Source organism: Enhydra lutris, unplaced genomic scaffold (genome assembly GCF_002288905.1).
Source record: "Enhydra lutris kenyoni isolate GAN:26980312 unplaced genomic scaffold, ASM228890v2 scaffoldscaffold13, whole genome shotgun sequence".
Lineage (NCBI taxonomy): Eukaryota > Metazoa > Chordata > Mammalia > Carnivora > Mustelidae > Enhydra > Enhydra lutris.
In genome coordinates, this window is record NW_019154097.1 from 41,095,108 (window position 1) to 41,112,911 (window position 17,804).

The 17,804-nt window shown below is 43.5% G+C and overlaps 1 protein-coding gene across 1 annotated transcript in view; it reads left to right on the forward strand.

Annotated features, from left to right (window-relative positions):
- The first annotated feature begins 1,144 nt into the window (after nucleotides 1-1,144).
- Nucleotides 1,145-17,804, forward strand: part of LOC111145570 (tyrosylprotein sulfotransferase 1) — a 131,794-nt gene continuing 115,134 nt past the window's right edge. Inside the window, exon 1 of the mRNA XM_022500512.1 lies at nucleotides 1,145-1,327. The gene's annotated coding sequence lies outside the window, so the exon portion shown is untranslated. The remainder of the gene's footprint in view (nucleotides 1,328-17,804) is intronic.

Consider the following 17,804-nt stretch of genomic DNA (forward strand, 5'->3'; position numbering starts at 1 on the left):
CTCTGCCTTCGGCTCAGGTCATGATCTCAGGGTCCAGGGATCGAGCCCCGCATCTTCGGGGTCTCTGCTCGGCGGGGAGCCTGCTTCACTCTCTCTCTGCCTGCCTCTCTGCCTGCTCGTGGTCTCTCTCTGCCAGATAAATACGTAAAATCTTCAAGAGAAACACTCAGGATCGCCGCTGCCCACCTTCCACTTGCTGACACGTGGCTGCTTCGCCGCGGGGGCCGACCTCCTCTGTCTCCGCCCGCGGAAGGTTGACGGGAGACGCCGCTGAAACCAACCCGCTGCCCCCGACAGGAGCCGAAGGTTCCGCCGACGAACGCGTCCGAGGTGTCCCCGGGGCCGGACGCTGCCCTGCTGCCTCAGCGCGACTCCAGCGATGGCGCGAGCGCGTCCCTCACAGAACCCCCTCACAGGCCGCCGCGCCCCCGCCGCCGCGACAGGCCAGCCGAGGCCACGCCGGTGGGAGGGACTCGGTTACCGGCGCTCTCTGCCGTCCCTCCCAGCGTCTCCCCCCGCTTTTCTCGCATCCCCGCGTCACTTCTTCCTTCAGGCATCGGCACCCGGCCCTGCGGCGGGGTCGACGGTCGCTCGCCCTGTCCGTGCGGGACGCAGCGCTGCGTGACTGCTGTGGGCTCCGAGCTCCCTCCGGAGAGCGAGGTTACGCCGGCCGCGGCCGGAGAGGTGGTCCTCGAAGCCACGCTCCCTGGAGGAGCTCCTTTTCCCGGAGCGCGCCCGGCTTTCCCGGATGAGCGCTGCCCGCGCCGGGATGAGGCGCCGTTGACCGCGCCCCCAACCCCGCTCCCGGCCAGCGAGGACAGAGGCGCCGTCGCTAGGGCAACGCGCACTGCGGGCAGGCCGCGGCTCCTGGGCCTCGCGGGGAGCGCGCACGCGCAGGGACGCAGGCACGCTCTCCGGCCGCGACGTCCGACCCCTCCCGCCCCTTAACGCGCGCCAGACCCGGCGCCGTGCCGAATGCCGTCTCCCGCGGGCGGCAGCTAGCGAGAACCACCAATCAGAGGAGCCGACACATCGGCCGGGCCGGGCGGGCAGGAACCAATCGCTGCATCCGTGTGATCCCGGGCCCGCCCGCGAGGCTGGCGGCCGGCGCTGAGGCGGCGACCGCGGGAGTCGCTGCTGAGGCAGCCGCGGGCGCGGGTCGCGTCGGCGCTGCTCCGGGGGGCCGGGCTGGGCTGGCTGCCGCTGGCGCCTGGCGGTGAGGGTGGGCTCCCGGGGCGGGCGGAATGGCCCCCGCCCAGGGCACTGGGAGCAGCGGCTGAGCGCAGGATGCTGCGGAGGCGGCGCGGCGGCTCCTCACTAGTCCCAGGTAAGGGGGCTCCGCGCTGGCCGTGGCCCGGCTGGGAGCGCCGCCCCGGCCCCGCCGCCGCCGCCCACCTGGCTCCGGGCCCGGCCGACTCCGTTCTGGCATCCCTTGGCCCCGCGTGCCCTCCTGCGCGCACGTCCCCTCGTCCGCCCCGGGGCAGCTGTGCAGCCCCGCCCGCGAGCGCGGCGCCCCTCGCCCCGGGCGGCTGTGCGCCCACGGCCGCTCCCCTTCCCGCGCGCCTGCGTTTCCCGGCCTCCGCCTGGCCGCCGCGGCGCGAGCCCCCTCCCCGCTCATCCCCGCCCCTCCCCTCTTTCCGCTCCCCGCTCGGTCCGCTCCCCTTCCGGGGCGCCGGCAAGGGTCCCCAGCCCCTGCAGCCCTTCGGGGCGCCTTCCGGGGCCGGGACCCCCGTCCTCCCGGCCCATCCCATGGGGATCGGACCGGACGGCTGTCCGCGCTGCACCTGGGCTTCTCCGCAGAATCTCCCGCATCCCTGCCCTCGGAGCCGCATCCTCCGCAGCTTCGTCGTCCCCGCGCCCATGTCCCGGGGTTTTGCCCTCTCGCTCCCCGCTGCCTTCCTGACCCAGCGCGCCTCTTCCCCGCTCGCGGTCGGCAGGCGCTTCTTTCCCTTTACGCGCAACCTTCGGACGCCCCGAAGCGCTCCGGGGCCCGATCTGCGGTCTTTCCCGGAGGCGCGCGGACCGCGGCGAGGCGGCCGGCGCGGGGCCTGGCACACAGTAGGCCCGCCGCGCGGGGTGCCTGTGCGCGGTCGCCTGCCCCTCCTCCCCGGTCTCCGCGCTTGGCATGGGGCCGCGAGAGGGCCGGGCCCGGAGGGGTCCGACCCGCCGTCGGGAGAGCGCAGGGAGCCGGCCGGACACGCTGTCGCGCTCCCGAGTGGGGCAGACGGATTAAATGGCCCGTTTTTACTCAGTGAATTCGTTCACAGAAAACCCTGAGTTTAGCTTTTTTTTTTTTTTTTTTTTTTTGGTCAAATAGTGTTTTATGTTTATTGGCTTTGTAGAAGATTCCTAGGGAGCTTCGCGGTGTGATTGTCCCCCCGCCCCCCACCCCGCCGCGTTCTCTCACAGTGACGCTGTGTGCGCGAAGCGCTTCCCTCGTTCACTTCTGCGCGGGGTCCGGCCCTGCCGGGAGTTTTCCTCCCTGAAGAGCCTGCGGGAACCGCTGTGGAGTTCTCAGAATTGGCTCTGGAGGGATCACGAACGCTGGGGAGTGAGAGTTCCAGCAAGTTCTGTGAGAGCGGGCGAGCCCTTACCCCGCCTTTCCCCACACGTTCTGGCGAGCAGAGCAAGTGGCTGCATTTTTTTTTTTTTTTAAAGTGAAATAAATTTTACTTTTCACAGTGATGAAAGCGGTGTTACCGGCGTGAACCCGCGCTTGCCACGTTGGCTTTAGTGGTCTACAAACCAGCGTGACTCCAACAGCGGCTTTTTCTCCTGGGGTCTCCAGAGCAGACTGGAGAAGGTCGTGTCACCGCCGGTGCTGTCCGCGCGTCTGGATTCTGCCTTTTCTCAGACTGGCGGGAGGCCCTTTGATTCGCCTCCTGGGACGGTCTTAGGCACTAAAACCTGAATGGCTTTTTACAGACTTTGTCACTCTCCTCTCTTTGTCCTACTCTTGATGTTTCTTCATTGCTTTTTTCACAATAAGCAGAAAATTCACGGAAGCAATAGGTGGTCTTTAGCCCTGAACGAGTAAGGGTCTGTCATTTTACCGTGTGCCTGTGCCTAATTTCTGATCTCCTTTTCTTTCATCAGAAGAAGACGTGTCCTTGCTGAGGCTAACATCTTTGATCTCTCTGTTCTCATTTTTTCTCATTCTGTGTACATGGTCAGGTTTACATCTTCCAAAACAAAAATAAAAACCTCTTGATGCTTCCCTCTTTTATTTTCTCTGATTAATGGGATCTTCCTTAGAGTTGGAGTTTTTGTTCTTTTTTCTGTTCTCTAATTCCCTTGTGTGATTATACTTCCTCTCAGGGCTTCAAATAGTACCTGTATATTTAGGGTTTTCTAAGATGTGTATTTGGTCCCCGTTTTTCTTGAGTTTCAAGTGTTCTTTATTTTCATGCATCTTTTGGACAACCAGACTTGGATACTGAGTACTCCAAACTTGGTTTGCTTTTTCTTTCCCTTCCCTCTACTCACATAGCCCCCCCTCAAGTACGTATAAACACTCCTTGTCCTATTTTAGGCCTTCACTCTAGAAACTGTAGAATCTTCTTCTGTCCTTACAGTAAGTCTGTCATTGCTCATATTTTTTCTACCTGAAATCTTTTTCTCCGCCAGAAGATTGGTTGAGGCCTGGGTGGTTTTTCCTGAGCAGACATGGTCATATCCAACCCCAGCACCCACCCCTCCCTCCCTCCCTCCCTTCCTTCCTTCCCTCCTTCCTTCATTTACTTAAGCACTACTTTAAAACCACCTTAGGGAGCCTTTAAAGGTTAAGGATGAGGGGATGAATGCTTCCACACAGACTGATTCAGTTGGTTTGGTGTGGTGCCAGATCTTGTCATTTAAAAAATGTTTCCTTGGGCACCTGGGTGACTCAGTCAGTTAAGTGTCTGTCATCAGCTCCTGTCATGATCTTGGGGTCCTGGGATCGAGCCCCATGTTGGGCTCCTAGGGAGTCGCCTCTTCTCCTCCCCCTCCACTCGTTCTCTCTCTCCTTCTCTCTCTCAAATGAATCTTAAAAAAAAAAATAAAAAATCAAAAACATGATCCCTATGTGTTGGTAAAATGCAGCTAGGGCTGAGAACTGGGCTGAGAGCTTGAGGAGGGACTGATAGAACCCTGAGGAATTATGGTATTTAACTCATTTAAAAATTAGGATAGGGGCGCCTGGGTGGCTCAGTGGGTTAAGACCTCTGCCTTCGGCTCAGGTCATGGTCTCAGGGTCCTGGGATCGAGCCCCGCATCGGACTCTCTGCTCCGCGCGGAGCCTGCTTCCTCCCCTCTCTCTCTCTGCCTGCCTCTCTGCCTACTTGTGAACTCTCTCTCTGTCAAATAAATAAAATCTTAAAAAAAAAATAGGATAAATGTTATCTTGTTGGCATGGTTAGTTGCTTACTTTCCTGGTACTTGGTACGTGTACCTGTTAAAGTACATACCATTTTATTTAAATTATTTCTCAAGAGCCAATTTTTGTCACGACTAGGAATTCCTTGAGGTCTGGGACCACGTATGCTATTTCTTCTGCACTGCTCACGACCCTTCTGACAGCAAATGTGGGCTGTCCCCTTACAGTTCTCCAACTGTCCAGACACCTATTGGGTGTCCTGCAGTTTAACCCAGTTATGACACCACCTATCTGGAGTAAGTGCAGACTCCACAGATGAAGAATTTAGCCCCGCCCACCTCCTCCAGACCCCACTGCTGTGCCAGTTGCAAGTCCCTGTTCTGACCTGTACTTCTGACCAACTGGCTATAAATTGGGGCTTTCCACAACCCGCCCCTCAGGTCAATAATTTGCTGTAATGACACAGAACTCCGGAAAGCTCTTCACTTAGCCATTACCTGCTTATTATAAAGGGTATAACTCTGAAACAGCAAATGGAAGAGATGCCTAGGGCAGAGTATGTGGGAAGGGGCATGGAGCTTCCCTGAGCTTCCTTGCTTTCCGGGGGGGCACCATCCTCCTGGCATCCCCATGTGTTCGCCAACCCAGAAGCTCTCTGAATCCCTTCAGTTAGGGTTTTTATGGAGGCTTCATTGTGTAGGCATAATCATTGGTTGATGGTGATAAACTCAATCAGCAGCCCTTTTCCTCTATCCTGAGGTCAGGGATTGGTTCTTCTGGCATCCAGTCTCCATCCTCCAAGATAGGGTTGAAAGGGGCTTATTATCAATAACAAAAGATGATCCTCTCACCCATCAAGAAATTGCAAGGGTTTTAGGAGCTCTGGGTCGGGAGCCAGGGATGAAGACCTAGTTTATATTCTATGATAATTCTTGCATCACAATATTATAATACCTTATTTTTTTGTCACTGCCTTGTACAGTACTTAGCATATTTTAAAAACTTGATAAAAATTAGTTGAATGAATCAGTTGGTAAATAATGTAGAACAGATCTTGAATTCATAGTTTTGCAAGATGACCATCTGTTTCTTGGCTGATTAACAGGTCACTAGTCATACTTGGATAGTCATTCTTGTTTAAAAAAACACACACTTGTAATAAATTAGTTTGGATTAAGATAAATAATATTTGCTCTTATGATTTGGCTTTTAACATGGCTAAGCTGTTGCATGATTATAGAAGTTCATTCAGACCTCGTCTTCAGTAGATGGTATTTAAAGTCGACTTTACGGATGGTTGAGACATATGTATCTTCCATTTTTTTTAAACAAATAGCTCTGAAGTTAGACTTACAAGCTTTGGAATTTTCAAGTAGAACAACCTGTCAGATTGATAAAAGATCTTGAACATTGGCAGAACTACTTCTTTTTAAGAGAATTAAGAAAATAGGGAATATGTATTAAGCCATCTACATATATGAATCTCATTGATGTTGGTGTTGGTGAGGAGGAAATTTGTAATTCCCAAATATTTAATTACTGTTATACGAAGAACCTATAATTGCTCATATAATGGTACCATATACTTTTTAATAAGTTAGAATTAAGATATAAACTGTAGAGTTGTCTTCTTGTGTGTTCTTTAGTTTTCTTAATATTTTTGTCAGTCTTTATAGAATTTGTGGTTCATGGTTCCTTACTTTTTATTTTTATTTTTTAAAGATTTTATTTATTTGTTTGATGGGGGGGAGAGAGAGCACAGGTAGGCAGAGCAGCAGGCAGAGGGAGAGGGAGAAGCAGGCTCCCCAGTGAGCAGGGAGCTGGATGCAGGACTCAATCCTAGCACCCTGGGATCATGACCTGAGCCGAAGGCAGTTGCTTAAACAACTGAGGCGCCCAGGCACCCAGTTCCTTACTTTTTAATGTTTGAAAATGTTGTGCTGCCTTTTTCAGACCTCCATGATTTTAGGTGAGGAATCCTCTATGAGTGGAATTTGTGTTTCCCTATATGAGATGTATCCTGTCTCCCTGGCTGCTTTATTTCATTTATTTTTAAAATATTTTATTTGTTTCAGAGAGAGAGAGAGAGAGAGAGAGAGTGTATGTGTGTGTGTGTGTGTGTGTGTGTGTGTGTGTGCTTGCACAAGCAGGGGGAGAGGCAGGCAGAGGGAGAAGCAGGCTCCCTGCTGAGCTGGAGTTGGAGTTGGAGTTGCATGTGGGAGATGGATGTGGGACTCAGGACTCATCTGGTTGGACCCTGGGTTCATGAACTGAGTCAAAGGCAGACATTGACTGAGCCACCAGGAATCCTTCTCCCTGGCTGCTTTGAAGTCTTTTTCTTTGTCTTTAGCTTTCAGAAGTTTAATTATGATATGTCTTGGCATGGATTTGTTTGGGCTTATCCTATTTGGAGTTCTTAACTTTTATTTAAATTTTTTTTTTTTTTTTTAAGTAGGCTCCGTGCCCAATGTGGGACTTGAACCCCACAACTGTGAGGTCAAGAGTTCGTTCCATGCTGTACTGAGTGAGCCAGCCAGGCACCCCTCTGTTAGCTTTCAGAACTGTAAGTTTATGTCTTTTGCCATTTTGGATGTTTCAGCCATTTTAAGGAGAAATTTTCTCTTTTATTTCTTTCTTTTTTTTTTTTTCTTTTTAGAATAATTTTTCAGCAGCACTTAGGTTGGGTAATTCCTGTTCTACGTTTCAACTTCACTTGTTTTTTCTTGTATTCAGTCTGTGATTGAGCCCACCTATTGACTTTTTGTTGGTTCTTTTCTGTATCTGTTATTTCTGGTAAACTTTATTTTGTTGTTTGTTTCAGTAATGTAACATTGCTCATTAAAGCATGATGGCTGCTTTAAAATCCTTGTCAGGTAATTCTGACATTTGATTCAGGTGTGGTATTAGTATATGTTAATTATCTTTTTTATTCTTGGTTCTTGGTATGATGATTGACTTCTGATTTTTTCCTAGACATATTTGATATTTTGTTTGGAGACTGTGGATCCTATTTAAATCTTTGGTTATAGAAAGCAGTCATCCCCAGAGGTTTAGTGTGTAGGTCCCAGCCTCTCTCTCTCTCTCTTTTTTTTTTTTTTGGTAACACCTTTATTGAGTTATAGGTCACATACCATACATTTGTCCATTTTAGGTATGAAATTTTTTAGTGTATTTACAGAGTTGTGCATGCATCATTACAATCAATTTTAGAACATTTTCGTTACCCCACAAAGAAACTGCGCACTCCTTACCTGTCACCCCCAGCTGTCCCATTTTATTTCTGGGCAACTACTGATCTGTTTTCCGTCCCGTAGATTTGCCTGTTTTTAGACATTTCATGTTACTGGTTACTGGTTTTTTTCACTTAGCATAATGTTTCCAGTGTTCTTCCATGTTGTTGAATGTACCAGCATTTTGGTTTTTTGTATTGCTGAATGGTATTTTAATAATAATATTATTTTATATTGTTGTATTATTTTAATACTATTTTATAGACATAATGCTTTTTAAAAAAGATTTTTAAAAATTTATTTATGCATGAGAGTCAGAGAGACAGAGGGAGGCAGAGGCAGAAGGAGAAGCAGGCTCCCCGAGGAACAGGGAACCTGGGACAGGTTTTGATACCAAGACCCTAGGATCATGACCTGAGCCAAAGGCAGACACTGAACCAACTGCGCCACCCAGGCGTCCAGACATAATGCTTTTGACTTACCGTTAATCAGTTGATGGGTGTTTAGATTGTTTCCACTTTTTTGGCTATTATGAATAATGCTGCTTTGAACATTTGAGTTCAAGTTTTCGTGTGGACATGAATTGCTGGTCATATAGTAATTCTAGAACACTAAATCTAACATTTAGAGGAATTGCCAGATTGTTTTCCAAAGTGGTTGCCCCATTTCATATTTCTGCCAGCAATTTATGAAGGCTGCAATTACTTAGCATCCTCGCCAACACTTACTGTTATCTGACCCTTTGATTCTAGCCATCCTAATGGGATGAAGTAATATTTTGTGGTTTTGATTGCATTTTGCTGGTAGATAATAATGTTGAGCATATTTTCATGTGCTTTTTGGCTATGTGTATGATTGAGAGAAATCTCTGTTCCTTGGACTATTTTAAAATTAAGTAGTCTTTTTATTATTGTAAGATGTCTTTATATAGTCTGGATACTTAATCAGCTATATAATTTGCAAATACAAATGTCCCATTCTATGAGTGTCATTTCACTTTCTTGATGGTGTCCTTTCAAGCACAAAGGTTTTTAATTTTTGTGAACTTCAATTTATTAATTTTTTTTCTTTTGTTTCTTGTGCTTTAGGTTTCATTTTTGTTGTTGTTGTTTTCAGTATGCTCCATGCCTGACATGGGGCTTGAATTCACAACCCCAAAAGTCACATGTTCCACGCGCTGAGCCAGTCAGGCACCCCCTTTATGAACCATTTAGTTTTCATATTTATTGCCTCAGACCATTGCCTGATTCAGGGTCATGAGGACTTAATCTTATGTTTTCTTCCAAGAGCATTAGAGTTTCAGCTCTTACATTTAGGTTTTTGATCTTATTTGTGAATTTTGTATGTAGTGTGAGATAGTGGTCTATCTTCGTGTTTTTGTTTTAGATATTCAGTTATCTCAGTACCATGTGTTGAAAAAACTTTTTTTTTTTTAATTTTTAAAAGATTTTATTTATTTATTGGGCAGAGAGAATGAGTACAAGCGGGGGAGCAGCAGAGGAAGGGGAGAAGGAGGCTACCCGATGAGCGGGGAGCCTGATGTGGGTTCTGTCCTGGGACCCCACAATCATGACCTGAGCTAAAGGCAGGTGCTTAACCGATTAAGCCACCCAGGCACCCCTGAAAAAAAACTATTCTTTCCTCCTCTGAATTATCTTGGCATCTTTCTCCAGTTGGGATTTTGGAAGGGATTGCATTGAAGCTATAGATCAATTTGAGGAATATTGCTATCTCAACAGTGTTAGTCTTCTAGTCTGTCACGGCCGGCGCGACAAATCGACCAGGAATGTGAGGGTAAGAGGATGAAGAAAAGAACTCGAGGGGCGCCTGGGTGGCTCAGTGGGTTAAAGCCTCTGCCTTCGGCTCAGGTCATGATCCCAGGGTCCTGGGATTGAGCCTCGCATCGGGCTCTCTGCTCAGTGGGGAGCCTGCTTCCACCTCTCTCTCTCTGCCTGCCTCTCAGCCTACTTGTGATCTCTGTCAAATAAATAAATAAAATCTTAAAAGAAAAGAAAAGAAAAGAACTCGAGAAGCAAAGAGATGGGGGCAGGAGGAGCACTGAGGAGGATGTCCAACAGTGCTAAGTTTATTCAAAGCATTAAGGCCATATATATATAGTGATATTACAATAGGAGAAGCAATACACCTGTGTCTAGTTAAACAACCACGAGTTCCCATAATAAGTTTCACCATTGACTATAAGCAGACCTCGTGACGCCAAATGGCTGATGCCAGTACAATTGTTCTGTATTGATACAGCAAACCTGAAAGTAATTTATGGGCTGTACTAGGGCAGCAAGGACCAGCCATGAACTTATGACCCCAACCGAATTGTTCTCATTTGTTTAGCAAGTGTGTGGGAAGTCACGTAGGCGAGCGCACAACATACAGCACAGACCCTTTCTCAGTGCTACTCAACTTTTCCCGTCCTAAACCTTTTGTTAGGTTATTCGGACTTTAAAGGAGGCACAAGTCAGGGCCTGGTTTGGTCCTCGTCTCAAGCCTTATTGCGGCCTCCCACACCAGTCCATGAACATGTAATGTCTTTTCATTTGTTTAGATCTTTTTTTGAAAGATTTTGTTTATTTGAGAGAGTGAGCGAGCACATGTTGGAGCACGTGAGTAGGGGGAGAGGCAAAGGGAGAGGAGGAAGCAGACTCCTGCTGAGTAAGAAGCCCCATGTGGGGCTCCATCCAAGCACCCTGAGATCATGACCTGAGCCAAAGGCAGTCGCTTGACTGACTGAGCCACCCAGATGCCCCCATTTATTTAGATCTTGTTTTTTATTTATTTTTAAAAGATTTTATTTATTTATTTAACAGAGAGAGAGAGAGAGAGACAGAGCAGGAACAGAAGCAGGGGAGTGCTAGAGGAAGAAGCAGGCTTCCCACTGAGCAGGCAGCCTGATGTGGGGCTCCATCCCAGGACCCTGGGATCATGACCTGAGCTGAAGGCAGACGTGTAAAGACAGCCACCCAGGTGCCTTTATTTAGATCTTCTTAAATTTCTTTCAGTAATGTCTTCTCGTTTTCCATGTATAAGACTTGGATTACTTTTGGTAAAACTTGTTTCTTAATCTTTTATTCTTTTGATGCTATTATAAGTGGAATTGTCTTCTTAATTCCATTTTTGGATTGTTATTGTTAAATATAGAAATACAGTTGAATCCTATCTATTAGTCTTATATCTTGCAAACATCCCTAACTCATTTAACAGTTCTGATAGTTTTTTAATGCGTTATTAAGGATTTTATGTATACTTGATATGTCATCTCTGATGAGAGATAGTCTCACTTTTTCCTTCCAATTTGGATACCTTTTAATTTTTCTTGCCTAATTGTGTTGGCTAGAACCTCTTGTACAATATTGAATAGAAATGGTGAGAGCAGACATCCATGCAGTCTTGTTGATCTTACAGGGTAATCATTAAGTGTGAAGTTAGCTGTGAGTTATCTTAGATGTCCTTTTTCATGTTGATGATGTTCTTCTCTATTTCTGACTTATTCCTTGTGTTTAGCATGAACGAATGTTGGATTTTGTCAAATGCTTTTTCAGTGTCTATTGAGATGATTGTGTGCTTTTTGTCATTAATTAATATGGTGTATGACAGTCGTTGATTTTCATATGTTGAAACAATCTTAAATGCTTCGGACAATGCACCCTTGGTCATGGTTTATGTATGGTCATCCTTTATGTATGTTTCTGGATTTGGTTTGCTGGCATTTCCTCAGGATTTTTGCATTTATATAAATAAATATATGTTTGTAGTTTTCTTGCAGTGTCTTTGTCTGGTTTTGGAGTCGGGGAAAACTGGCCTCATAGAATAAATTGGAAAGTGTTCCCATCTCTTCTGCATTTTGGAAGAGTTTGTTTAGGATTGTTGTTCATTCTTAAGGTTTGGTAGAATCCACTAGTGAAGCCATTTGATCTTAGACTTTTCTTTACTTGTTATGGCTTTATTCAGGGCATTTCTTTGTGAATGGATTTTAGTACTTGTGTCTTCCAGGAATTTGTCCACTTTATCCAGTTATATAATTTATTTGATTACAATTGTTTATAGTATTCCCTATAATTCATTATAATTTTATTTATATAAGGTTGTTAATAATTACTGATTTTAGTAATTTGAGTCTTATCTTTTTTGTTCATGTTAAATCTAAATAAGATTGTTAATTCTATTGATCTTTTCAAAGAACCAACTTTTTATTTTGTTGAATTTCTTTATTCTTTTCTCTCTGTTGTGTTTATTTCACTGTAATCTAATTCATTCCTTCTGTCCGCTGGCTTTGGGCCCCGTTTACTCTTTTTCTGTTTTTTGTTTTAGTTTATTTATGTATTTATTAGAGACAGAGTATACGAACACGTGCTTGTAAGCAGGGGGAGGGACAGAAGGGAAGGGAGAGAATCTCAAGCAGACTCCCTGTTGAATTTGGAGCCTGATGTGCAGCTCCATCTTATGACCCTGAGATCATGACCTGAGCTGTAATCAAGAGTCTGACACTTAAGCCAGCCAGGTGCCCCTTTTTTCTGGTTTCTTAAAGTGAACAGTTAGATTGTTGATTTGAGGTCTTTTTAACTTGTGAAGTTTTAAACTTTTTTTTTTAAGTTTTAAACTTTTTAAATTTTATTTTTTAAGTTTTCCTATTGCTTATATGCAACATTCTGTAAATTTAAGGTGTACAACAGATTGATTTGAGATTTTCTTTTTTATAGGTATTTGCGCTATAAATTTCCCTTATGATGTAGCTCTTGCTGCTTTTGCTATATCCTATATAAGTTTTGTGTTTTTATCTCCAAGTATTTCTTAACTTCTTGGTGCTTCTTCTGTGGCTCATTGGTTATTTAGGAGAATGTTCTATAGATTTTCACATATTTGCAAATTTCTCAAATATCTTAACTGATCCTGTTTTCTAATTTTATTCTATTGTGATTGGAGAATATACTTTGTATGATTTCAGTCCTTTACATTTATTGAGATTTGTTTATGGCCTATTGTAGGGAATGTTCTATGTGCATGTGAAAATGATGGTATGCCTAGACTGTTTTATAGATGTTTACTAAGTCTAGTTGGCTTGTAATATTGTTCAAGTCTTTTTCCTTGATCATCTTTTCTCTGGTTGTTTTATCTGATATAAAAAATAGAATAATAAATTCTCCAAATGTTGTAGAATTACTTATTTCTGTCTTCAACTGTCAATTTTTTTTTTGAAGATTTTATTTATTTATTTGACAGACAGAGATCACAAGTAGGCAGAGAGGCAGGCAGAGAGAGAGAGGGGGAAGCAGGTTCCCCGCTGAGCAGAGAGCCCGATAGGGGGTTCAGTCCCAGGACCCCGGGATCATGACCCAAGCTGAAGGCAGAGGCTTTAACCCACTGAGCCACCCAGGCGCCCCATCAACTGTCAATTTTTGCTTCTTGTGTTTGGAAGTTCTTGTTTAGATGCATATGTATTTATAATTTTTATATCTTCTTAATGGATTTCAGTTCTTATGATTATATAGTGCCCTTTGTTTCTAGTAACAATTTTTATCTTAAAGTGCATTGTATAGGATGTTAGTATAGCTACTCCAAAGTCTTTGTTATTGTGTGTGGTGCATCTTTTTCCCCTTCTTTTGCTTTCAGGCCATTTGGTCACTGAGTCTAAAGTATATCTTGTAAGAAACATATTTGGGTGATTTCTTAAAAAGTTTTTATTCAGATTTCAGTTAATATACAGCATAATACTAGTTTCAGGTGTACAATATAGTGATTCAGCACTTCCATAACAACACTTGCTTATCACAACAAGTGCACTCCTTAATATTCCCATCACCTATTCAACCTATCCCCACACCCACCTCCTCTCTGGTAACCATCAGTTTGTTTTCTGTAGTTAAGAGTCTCTTTCTTTGTTTGTCTCCCTCTCTTTTTTTTTCTCTTTGCTCGTTTATTTCTTAAATTCCACATATGCATGAAATCATGATATTTGTCTTTCTCTGACATGCTTCACTTGACATAATACTCTCTAGGTCCATCCACATCATTGCAAATGGAAGATTTCATTCTTTTTGATGGCTGAGTAATATTCTGTTATACATATTTTGTATGTATATGTAGTGTGTGTATACACACACACACACCACATCTGCCTTATCTGTTCATCAGTTAGTGGACACTTGGGTTATTTCCATAATTTGGCTCTTATAGATAATGCTGTTATAAACTTTGGGGTGCATGTATCCTTTCTTTTTTTTTTTTTAATCTTTTTTTACGATTTTATTTATTTATTTGATAGAGATTACAAGTAGAGAGGCAGACAGAGAGGAGGAAGCAGGCTCCCCGCTGAGCAGAGAGCCCGATGTGGGGCTCGATCCCAGGACCCTGAGATCATGACCTGAGCCGAAGGCAGAGGCTTTAACCCACTGAGCCACCTAGGCGCCCCACATATATCCTTTCAGAATAGTATTTTTGTATTCTTTGGGTAAATACCTGATAGTACGATTGCTGGATTGTAGGGCAGTTCTGTTTTTATCTTTTTTGAGGAAATTCCATACTGTTTTCCAGAGTGGCTGTATTAGTTTGCATTCCTGCCTATAGGGCAAGAGGGTTCCCTCTTTTCCACATCCTTCCCAACACCTGTTGTTTCTTGTGTTTTTTATTTTAGTCATTCTAACAGGTGTGAGTTGATAACTCATTGTAGTTTTGATTTGTATTTCCCTGATGATCAGTGAAGTTGAGCATCTTTTTCTGTGTCTATTGGCCATCTGTATGTCTCCTTTGGAAAAATGCCTATTTGTGTCTTCTGCCCATTTTTTAATTGGATTATTCATTTCTTGGGTGTTGAGTTTTATAAATTCTTTGTATATTTTGGATACTAGCCCTTTATTGGATATGTCAATATCCAATATTTGCAAGTATCTTCTCCCATTCTGTAGGTTGCCTTTTAGTTTTGTTGACTATTTCCTTCACTTTGTAGAAGCTTCTTATTTTGATGAAGTCCCCGTAGTTTATTTTTGCTTTCGTTTCCCTTGCCTCAGGAGACATATCTAGAAAAATGTTGCTATGGCTGATGTCAAAAAGGTTGCTGCCTGTGTTCTCTAGGATTTTTGTGGTTTCAGTTCTTTTTTTTTTTTTTTTTTAATTTTTAAAATTTTTTTTTTTTTTTTTATTCATTTGACAGATAGAGATCACAAGTAGGTAGAGAGACAGGCAGAGAGAGAGGAGGAAGCAGGCTCCCTGCTGAGCAGAGAGCCCGATGCGGGGCTCGATCCCAGGACCCTGGGATCATGACCTGAGCCGAAGGCAGAGGCTTTAACCCACTGAGCCACCCAGGCACCCCTGGTTTCAGTTCTTATAGTTAGGTCTTTAATCCATTTTGAATTTATTTTTGTGTTTGGTATAGACAAGTGATCCAGTTTCAGTCTTTTAAATGTTATGGTCCAGTATTCTCAACACCATTTGTTGAGGAGACTGTCTTTTTCTAATTGGGTATTCTTTCCTGCTTTAAGATTAATTGACCATATAGTTGTGGATTCGTTTTTGCATTTTTTATTTTGTTCCATTGATTTATGTGTCTGTTTTTGTGGCAGTACCATACTCTTTTGATCACTACAGCTTTGTAATATAACCTGAAATCTGAAATTGTGATACCTTCAGGTTTGCTTTTCTTTTTCATGATTGCTTTGACTACTCAGGGGTTTTGTGGTTCCATGCAAATTTTAGGATTGTTCTAGTTCTGTGAAAAATGTTTGTGGTATTTTGGTAATATTGCCTTAAAGCTTTATATTGCTTTGGGTAGTATAGACATTTTAACAGTATTCGTCCTTCCAATCTGTGAGCGTGGAATGTCTTTCCACTTCTTTTTCTTTTTTTTTTTTTTATAAAGATTTTATTTATTTATTTGACAGACAGAGATCACAAGTAGGCAGAGAGGCAGGCAGAGAGAGAGGAGGGGAAGCAGGCTCCCTGCTGAGCAGAGAGCCCGATGTGGGGCTCGATCCCAGGACCCTGGGATCATGACCTGAGCCGAAGGCAAAGGCTTTAACCCACTGAGCCACCCAGGCGCCCGTCTTTCCACTTCTTGATGTCATCTTCAATTTCTTTCATCAGTGTTTTACAGTTTTCAGAGTACAGGTTGTTCACCTCTTTGTTTAGGTTTTTTCCTGGGTATCTTATCTTTGGTGTAATTGTAAATGGGATTGATTCCTTAATTTCTCTTTCTACTTCTTCTTGATGTATATTAATGCAACAAATTTCTGTACATTGATTTTTATATCCTGCAACTTTAATGAATTCATTTTTCAGTGGTTTTTGGGTGGAGTCTTTCAGGTTTTCTGTGTAGAGTATCATGTCATCTGCAAATAGTGGAAGTTTTACTTCTTCTTAGTCAATTTGGATGCCCTTTATTTCTTTTTGTCTGATTGCTGAGGCTAGAACTTGCAGCACTATGTTAAATAAAAATGGTAAGAGTGAGCATCCCTCTCTTGTTCCTGAAAAAAGCTCTGTTTTATCCCCATCGAGGATTATATAAGCTACAGTTTTTCACATATGGCCCTTATTATGTTGAGGTTTGTTTCATCTAAACCTACTTTGTTGAGGGTGTTTATCATCAACAGATATTGTATTGTGTCAGATGTTTTTTCTGCAACTATTGAAATTTTTATATGGTTTTTCACCCCTTTTAAGAAATTAATATGATGTATCACATTGATTTGTGAATATTGAACTATGCTCGCAGCTCAGGAATAAATCCCACTTGATCTGGTGAATGATTTTTTTAATGTTATATCAGATTCAGTTTGCTAGTATTTTATTAAGAAATTTTACATCTGGGGGTGCTTTTGGTTAAGAGTGTGCCTTTGGCTCAGGTCATGATCCCAGGGTCCTGGGATTGAGTCCTACATCAGGCTCCCTGCTCAGTGGGAACTTGCTTCTCCCTCTCCCTTTGCCGCTTCCCCTGCTTGTGCTCTCTTGCTTTCTCTCTCCCAAATAAATAAAATCTTAAAAAAAAAAAAAAGTTCTTATATCGAGGGGTGCCTGGGTGGCTCAGTCAGTTAAGCATCTGCCTTTGGTTCAAGTCATGGTCCTGGGGCCCTGGGATCGAGCCCTGTGTCAGCCTCCCTGCTCTCTCTCTGTACCCCCCTCCCAAAACCTACTTGTTCTCTCTCTCTCTCAAGTAAATAAATAAAATCTTTAAAAAAGAAAATTTTTTTTTTTTCATCAGGGCACCTGGGTGGCTCAGTTAGTTGAGTGTCTCTTAATTTTGGCTCAGGTCATGATCTCAGTCAGGACTGTGGGATTGAGCCCTACATTGGGCTTTGTGTTCAGAGGGGAGTCTGCTTGAGATTCTTTCCCTCTCTTTCTGTAACTCCCCCTGCTCCCGCATGCACATGTGCACTTTCATTCTAAAATAAATATATCTTAAAAAAAAAAAAAAGAGAATTTTCGCATTGGTGTTCATCAGGGATTTTGGCCTGTACTTATCTTCTTTAGTGGAGTCTTTTTCTGGTTTTGGTATCAGAGTAATGTTGGCCTCATAGACTAAATTTGGCAGTTTTTTTCTTTTCTATTTTTTAGAATAGTTTGAGAAGAATAGGTGTGAACTCTTCTTTAAATGTTTGGTAGAATTCCCCTGTGAAGCCATTTGGCCCTGGACTTCTGTTTTTTGCTTTTGTTTTTTGGGAGTTTTTTGAGTACTGATTCAATTTCTTTGTTGATTATCAGTCTATTCAAGTTTTCTATTTCTTCCTGTTTTAGTTTTGGTAGCTTATGTGTTTTTTAGAATTTTATCCATTTCTTCCAAGTTGTACAGTTCATTAGTGTGTAATTTTTATAATATTCTCATACAGCTGTTTGGATTTCTGTTATATTGTTTGTGATCTCTCATTCGTGATTTTATTTATTTGGTTCCTCTCTGTTGTCTTTTCGATATGTCTGGCCAAGGGTTTATCAATTTTACTGATTTTTTTCTTAAACAATGGGCTCCTGGTTTCATCAATCTGTTCTATTGTGAGTTTAGTTTCTACATCACTTATTTCTGCTCTAATCTTTATTATTTCATTCTTTTTGCTGGTTTTAGGCTTCATTTGTTCTTTTTCTAGCTCCTTTAGGTGTAAGGTTGTGTTGTTTATTTGAGATTTTTCTTCTTGAGGTAGACCTGTATTGATGTATACTTCCCTCTTAGCACTGCTTTTGCTGCATCCCGAAGGTTTTGGACTGTTGTGTTTTTTTTTTTTTTT